The sequence below is a fragment of the Trichechus manatus genome, unplaced genomic scaffold (assembly GCF_000243295.1).
Source record: "Trichechus manatus latirostris isolate Lorelei unplaced genomic scaffold, TriManLat1.0 scaffold00075, whole genome shotgun sequence".
In the NCBI taxonomy this organism is placed as follows: Eukaryota; Metazoa; Chordata; class Mammalia; order Sirenia; family Trichechidae; genus Trichechus; species Trichechus manatus.
In genome coordinates, this window is record NW_004444011.1 from 8973540 (window position 1) to 8982130 (window position 8591).

The following is an 8591-nucleotide window of genomic DNA, read 5'->3' on the forward strand; positions in this document are numbered from 1 at the left end:
GCTTTTGTTTTGTTTTGTTTTGTTTTTTTGAGGGTAGGTGAAGAAGGGAGGATAAGAATCAGAAGAAGCCAGCTCTGGATTTTTCAAAGGCTCTAGAAACAAAGCAGTAGACTCTGCCAGGCTCCTCAAATTGGACCATGTCTATGAGTCACTTTAGGTTCTGGCGAAAATTTAGACTCTCATTCAGTACACCTGTAGTGGAGCCTGAATCGCTGCCTTTCTAACATGCTCCTGAAAAGTTCCAGAGTGGAGCAAATGATGAAACGCTCAGCTACTAACTGGAAGGTTGGGGGTTCAAGTCCACCCAGAGGTGTCTCAGAAGAAAGGCCTGGTAATCTACTTCTGAAAGATCATAGCCATTGAAAACCCTACAGGAGCATAATTCTACTGTGATATACATGAGGTCCCCCTGAGTAGGAACTGGCTCCATGGCAACTCTTCTATTTTGTTTTTCTTTATTTTTCTAACAAGCTTCTAGTGCTGCTGATACTACTACATGGACGCCACTTCAAGTGGCAAGGCTCTATGTCATATAAATAGTCTTCACAACTCGAAAACCATAGCTGTGATAAAACTTTGGCAAGTGTGAAATGGGTTAAATGGATGAATAGATTTGATTCCGGATAACAACATCTCACTTCACCTGGTAGCACTTACATGGCCCTGAAATTTTCCATTTAAGGAACTGAAGTATAGCAATACCTCTAGCCAAGCATCTTTAAAGCAATGCTTTGCAAAACCTTTTTGCTGTTGCAGTACACGTAGGATATGACACTCTCATTACTCCCTTGTCCAGTGATCCTCAAACAGCCCAGGGCTAGGAAAGAAATACTCCCATGAGTTTATCAGAACTTCTGGAGGCATTTATAGTTTGAAAAAAGGTCCTGTCTCCTTAGTTGATTACAATCTTCCCTCCAGGGAGCAAACTCCCTACTTCCGCTATTGCCAATGGTAAATCACAATTTTCAAGTTAAAGATTTGTATTATGACTATTATTACCAGAGTAACAGACTTCTACATAACACTGTGCCAGGCACTGCCGTAAGCACTGTACTACTGTTGAACAATTTACTAATCCTAATTACAACCTCAGAAGGTAAGTACTGTTCTCATGCCTATTTTACAGATGAGGAAAGATAACATGATCAACGTCACATAGCTAGTAGATGGCAAAGTGGGGACTCAAACCCAGGCAGTCTGGTTCTAAGCCCATCTCTTTAAACGCTTCATCAAGCTGTCACTCAAATGACAAGCTTAGATTTGGAATTCAGTATACAAAGTTCATCAGAGGAGTGGCCAAATACTTTAACACTTGATTGCAGGCCAAAATTCAAATTTAGGCCAAGTTTATATTTGAACTTCACTCTCCTCAGCAAACATGTTTTGTTTTGTTTTTTTAAGTTTTTTATTTTGAAATAAATTTAAAGTTGCAAAAATAACACAAATACTTCTCTTATATCCTTTATGCAGAGGCACCAATTTATCAGGTTTGATCCCTAGCTTGGCATTTCTTCTTGGTCAGCTGTTACATGGTGCAGCACTTAAGTGCACAACTGCTAACTGAAAGTCAGTGGTTCAAACCCATCAGCTGCTCCACAGGAGAAATACATGGTGCTCTGCTTCCGTAAAGATTACAGCCTTGGAAACCCTATGGGGCAGTTCTACTCTCTCATGTAAGTTTGCTATGTGTCATATGGAATCGACTCGAAGGCAACGGCTTTTGTTTTGTTTTGTTTTTTTAGCGGTTACAAGCTAAAAAAATCCCTGGCACTATATCGTTAATTCAAAGGGGCTAAATGGATCCACTTCTAGACTCATTAGCATTTTAACAGAGTAACTTCAGTAAAAAGAGAAAGGGACATACACTTTCTAGGGCTGGGATTCCAGACACAGTGTGGCAGTTCTGATAGGAAGATAATTGATAAATAAACCATATGGAAACCTGACCATTCTGCCTAGGGTAATATTCATCCTCTACCTAAGTGATGTGCTACAATTTGGAAAGTACAGACAAAAATATATTATAAACAGGCATATAAAATGCTTTTTAAAGATACTAAAATACTAACCTGCCCCAGAAATCCAAATCCCTCAAAATGCCTGTCATGGATTGAATTGTGTCCCCCCAAAATATCTGTCAGCTTGGCTGGGTCATGATTCCTAGTATTGTATAAGTGTGTACCATCTTGTAATCTGATGTGATTTCCTTATATGTTGTAAACTCTATCACTATGATCTAATAAAATGGATTAGTGGCAGTTATACTGATGATGTCTACAAGATTAGTGTCTTAAGCCAATCTCTTCTGAGATATAAAAGAGAGAAGCGAGCAGAGACACATAGGAACCTCATACCACCAAGAAAGCAGTGCTGGGAGCAGAGCGCATCCTTTGGACCTGAGGTTCCTGCACAGAGAAGCTCCCAGACCAAGGGAAGACTGATGACATGGACTGTCCTCCAGAGCCGACAGAGAAAGCATTTCCCCTGGAGCTGACACCCTGAATTTGGACTTGTAGCCTACTAGACTGTAAGAGAATAAATTTCTCCTTGTTAAAGCCATCCGCTTGTGGTATTTCGGTTATAAACGCACTAGATAACTAAGACAGTGCCTAAAGTCCTTTATCTTCTATAACTGAAGATTTTTTCACAAGAATTCAGCCTACTTGCTCTTTGTTGTATTCATCCATCATACATTATGTTCCATGTATATTTTGCTAACTTTTCTATCCTACAAAACATTTTCCTTGCAAAAGAGTCATGCAAAATCTTTATCATTTAATAATTTACAGATGAGGATATGTTTTGCACTCATGTTATCTAAAATTAGATTGTTGTGAGTCTTCATAGGCTCTCATGGACCGATATCAAAAAAGATGATCAAAAATAGGTTGGAGAAGAGAATCAAGGATCAAAGGCAGGAGTAAATGGACTTATTTATTTTATCATAGACATGGCTGTGATAAAAAGGTCCCTTTTTAGCAGCATTTATGATTATGAAAGGTTAATGTGAAACCTTTTAACAGGGTTTCAAAAAATCTTAAGTGTCTGTTTCACTCATGACATTAAAAAAACTGACTAGACATTTATCCACCTGGAATTATTTTACAGCCATCACTGGTAACAGAGGGTATATAAGATTATCTCATACAATTTCCTCTAATTTTATATAAATAATGGTGCTCACTAAAGATCAAAAACAAAGAATTTGAAATTGTAGTGAAATCTAATGAATTCAGGTAAGATTTTTAAGAAAGAGGGCATATTCTTGCTTTGGTAAACTAAGCTTTGTTAAGTACATCAAAAGGGACCATTGTGAACTTGGTGAGACTGCTGCCTTTAGGGATCTCCAAAGCCCTTTCCAGGTCTAAAATTTGGTTTCTAGATTCAGGAAGGGTATCGAGGGTATCTTAAATGATGAGTAACATACATTTATTTAATTATATCAGTTAAAGGAATTTACTATATTCAGCATATTAGATGGGGCCTAAAGAAAATCTAATTTGTGTCCTGAATGTGAGGAAATAGATCTTTCCACATATTCATCTGCGATGAGGCAGGTGGACCAGTTCATTTTCCTGCCACGCAGAGAAAAGAGCCCTCAGTTTCTCTAACCTCATGTTAGTTTTCTGGTATGGAACAAAGGTAGGCTCTTCTTTTCCATAAAAAAAAAAAAAAAAAGAAAGAAACAAACCAAACCAAACCTGTTACCATCAAGTCAATTCTGACTCATAGCGACCCTATAGGACAGAACAGAACTGCCCCATAGGGTTTTCAAGAGCCGCTGGTGGATTCGAACTGCTAACCTTTTGGTTAGCAGCCAAACACTTAATCACTGCACCGCCAGGGCTCCTCTTTCCCATAAAAGGCCCTCAAATAATATGTTCTTCAAGACATAGAAAATCTTATATTGGAAAGTTGTTTAAGTATAATAATAAAACCAAAATAAATTAGTGGTGGGATTTGTTAACATAAGTAAACTATAAAGTATCATAATATCTCATTTGAATCTACTGTGTGTGGTAGGTAGGATAGATATTAATATAATAACCAATTAGTATAGAAGCAAAGTGTCAGGGATTTAGGGCTTTGCCCAAGGTCTCATAGTTGTAATAAACTTGAATTTGGATCTTGTGATTCCAAATCCCATGCTTTTGAATCACTCTTTTTTTAAAAAAAAAAAAAAAAAAAAGAACAACTTGCTAACACCTTGAAATCTATATCTGTTTATTAGGAGCTTGAAAAATGGTCTCAGCTTTTAAAAAAGCACTGAAGAGAATTCCATCAATATTTTATAACTATCAGAGGTGTCTGAGTATTTAGAATTTCATTAGAAAAAGAATATAAGTATTATTGAATAAAATAAGGCATCATGAAAAGTACATTTCTTTCATCATATGTGTAAGGACTTAAGTCAAAATTAAACTAGAGAGATAATCCAGATATAATTCATCTCCATCTGTTATTAAAATAGACAAAAATCCTATGAACAAAGGCAAGCAAGAACGGCTAGATGGACTGAGTATGACTTACTTGAAACGAAGCAACTCAAAAGATAGAATACAGCAAGTTTATTCAACCAGACAAAAATAAAACTAAATAAAAGCAACCTATTGTTAGACATATGAACAGATAACTCAGGCAAAAATGTGTGGTCTAGATAATAGCCTAGTAGAGATAGCAAATTAAATTGTCTTTTAAGCTAATCATTTAGAAAAATAAGTACTTATCAGCAGAATTTCCAATGCACAGAAAAAAATAAAATTGTACAATATGAAAAAAAAACCCAAAAAAACAGCTAACTAAATTCACTGTGGGCAGCCAAACATAGCTCTCCCAATATCAACATTATGCAAATGTAAGACCACGGAATCGCTGACTGAAATAATAAATTATTTTCTTGAAAGAAAAAGCCAAAAGAAGACTTTTTTTTTTTTTAATGAAGGCTTCTGTGGACATCACAGTCTGATAATTCCCACCAAGAACAGTGTAAAAATTTGTAAAATTAAAAATGATTATCACATCAACAACCATACAAGTTACATCAAGAAACTTCTCTGCATTTTAACAAAGAGAGAGAGCAGTAGTTTTGCTGGTTTCTTTTATATAAAGATTCAACTTTCCTACCAATGTATAAAAATATATAATATTTTCTAAGCCAGAATGGGTTATGTCTGGCAAAGAATACATTGGTAATTGTTTGGTTAAAAAAATATGTATATACAGATAAAGATATAGATAGCTGCATCTATAAGTACATATAACTACCGATAGAATACTCAGGAATTAACTGAAAATTACTTAGAGAAACTAAGGAATTAACCTATTTTGGGATTGTTATTTTTTTGTTGTAAAGGATTAGGGCTCTCAAAGAGCAATGCCTTGCAATCTCATTGTTCTTTTGAGGTTTTCAATGTCCTTTCATGTCTATTTCATTTTTATCCTCAAGATAATACTGAGGTAGTCAAGGCAGACATTTTTTTCTTTTTGTCCAGATTACAAAATTGAGGTTCAGAGAGGCCAGAAAGAAAATGAGTGTAGGAGCCATGGTCTAACCAGACCGATTCCACCAGCACAGTTGTATTTCTCTAGAAGTAGTGAATCAGAATTTCATAAACTCTGGGTTCAGTAATTCTAATTTGTCTGGCTGTTATACTCATCTTTAAGTTGTGCCCAGCAATAAATTACATAATGTGGATAGAGAAGAAAAACATAAAATTGTAGTTGTAAAAGTCTGCACAGACAGGGAAAACAAAAAGCAAAACCAAGTCTAGACAGGTTCCTAGATTTACAGACAGAAACTTCCAGATCTGCAACTTAATGACTGTGTAACTTTGGATAAAGGACAAAAAACTCAAAAATAAGTATTTGAATATAAAGTGCCTGATTCATTGCTTGCCACATGGAAGGGATTTAAACAAAATTTTCACTTTCCTTTATCTAGGAAGACACGTTCCTTGCTTTAAACATGTCAACTACAAAATTACATTTTAATGTCTTTTTTTAAAAAATAATGATTTAAGAAATGTTATTTAAACAAAAAGAAAAATGAAGAGATTTTAAAAAACATATAATCAAATTTCAGTATACATATATGTAATAATAATGATTATAGTTTGAAGGAGCCCTGGTGGCACACAGGTTAAAGTGCTTGGCTGCTAACCAAAAGGTCGGTGGTTCAAACTCACCAGCCGTCCAAGAGACAAAGATATGGCCGTCTGCTTTGGTAAATATTTACAGCTTTGGAAACCTTATGGGGCAGTTCTACCCTGTCCTATAGGATCGTTATGTGTCAGAATTGACTTGACGGTACTGGGTTTTTGGATTATAGTTCAGAATAGAAAAGGAAAGAGAAACCAGTGTGTTTTGGCATATGAAATAGAAACATGAATTAAATGATATCTAAGTTTTCGTCTGCTCTGAAATCCTAAGATATTATTGTGGATGGGTGGAAAAAAGAAGATTCCTACTTATTTTTACTCTCTTCCTCTTTCTATAATTTCAATCTAAAATTCCAAATACTGTTTGAACCATATTTACAATTGCTGGTGGTGGAGGGTAAAATTTTTTTATACAAATATCATGTTCCCAGGTGAGACACCCTCCTGTCCTCTCCTGTCACCCATTCTAAGGAAGCAGTAAAGGATGTGGAAGTTGTGTGTACCCAGGAGTCCAGTCTTGCTTTCTCACTCTCATCTCCCGCTTACCTGGGACTGGATTAGTTAGCAAACTGCCCCTAGGTTTACTCCTGGTTAGATTTTTCTTCTCTTTCTCTGGTCTAAATTATTGACAGAACGTGGGTTCTTGGTACTTAAATTATAGGGTCCTCAGTACTTAAATTACATCAGTTGGTGATAATGTTTGGGCTTGGAAGGGGGAAAGAAATTTCCCCCTCCACTTTGTAGGGCTAAAATTTAAACCCTGTCTTAGTCAAGTTACCAGAGAGCTTTGTATTAAGGATTATGACATCAGCAAAGCCAATTAAGTCATCCATGTTTCCTTCCCATTTGCCATTTTCACCTGTGTTCAAGCCTGTCAGTAACAACATGGGGAAGTTCAGTTACGGTTTAACTTATGTGTTGTGGGAAGGGGGTTGTATGCGGCCATTACTGAAACCTCTGGCCATAAAAAAAAAAAAACAAACAACCAAAGTTGCCATAGATTCGACTCTGACTCATAGCCACCCTATAGAACAGGGTAGAACTGCCCCATCAGGTTTCCAAGGAGTGGCTGATGGATTTGAGCTGCCAACACTTTGGTTAGCAGCCAAGCTCTTAACCACTACACCATCAGGGCTCCCTGGCCATAACATTACCTTAATAATACAATATTGGCATCTTCCGTAATAATCTGATTCTCCTTTAAGGGAGGCATAATGGGGATGGAGGAAAGAGAACTAGACAGAATTTGGAAGGGTGGACAGGATAACTGAGGAAATATTAAAACACGGATCACTCTGTATAATTTAGAAATCTCAGACTAACATTTAAAAATCACAGTTATACAAGAAACAATGTTAGTAGGAAATTTTTAAAAATTCTAGTAACAAATTTATAACTTATGAGATATAATTTATAAAATTTATTTAAATGAAAGTGCCCAGTTGGCTACTTTTTCTGAAAAAAAAGAAAAAGAAGCAATATTATCAATCATATTGTTGTAAATGGAAGTGTAGGTATAGGTGATGTGTGTCTGTGTTGTCCGTGTGTGTGTGTGTATAGGGTGTGTATTTCTGTTGGTGTCAATGGCAGAAATGTGTACAGGACCAATTTCTAACTATAAGAAATGTTTGGTAAACCAAAAAACCAAGTTATGACAATGGCAGAGTAGCTGAAATAAAGGCTCCCACCAATTATATGTACATATATATGAATAGCAGCAAAACACTATCTGATATAGTACCAGAAGATGAGCCTCTCAGGTTGGAAGGCACTCAAAAGACAACTGGGGAAGAGCTGTCTCCTAAAGTTAGTGTCGACCTTAATGACGTGGATGGAGTCAAGCTTTCGGGACCTTCATTTCCTGATGTGGCATGACTTAAAACGAGAAGAGGCAGCTGCCAACATCCATTAATAATAGGAATGTGGAATGTACAAAGTATGAATCTAGGAAAATGGAAAATCATTAAAAATGTAACAGAATGTATAAGTATCAATATCCTAGGCATCAGTGAGCTGAAATGGACTTGTATTGGCCATTTTGAATCAGATAATCATATGGTCTACTATGCAGGGAATGATAAATTGAAGTGGAATGGCATTGCATCCAAAGTCAAAAAGAACATTTCAAGATCTATGCTGAAGTAAAACACTGTCAGTGATAGGATAACATCCATACACCTACAAGGAAGACCAGTTAATACAAATATTATTCAAATTTATGCAACAAACACTAAGGCCAAAGATGAAGACATTGAAGATTTTTACCAACTTCTGCAGTCTAAAACTGATTGCACATAATCAGGATGCACTGATAATTCCTGGTGATTGGAATGCAAAAGTTGGAAAAAAAGAAGAAAGATCGGTAGTTGGAAAATATGGCTTTGGTGATAGAAACGATGCCGGAGATCACATGATAGAATTTTGCAAGACCAA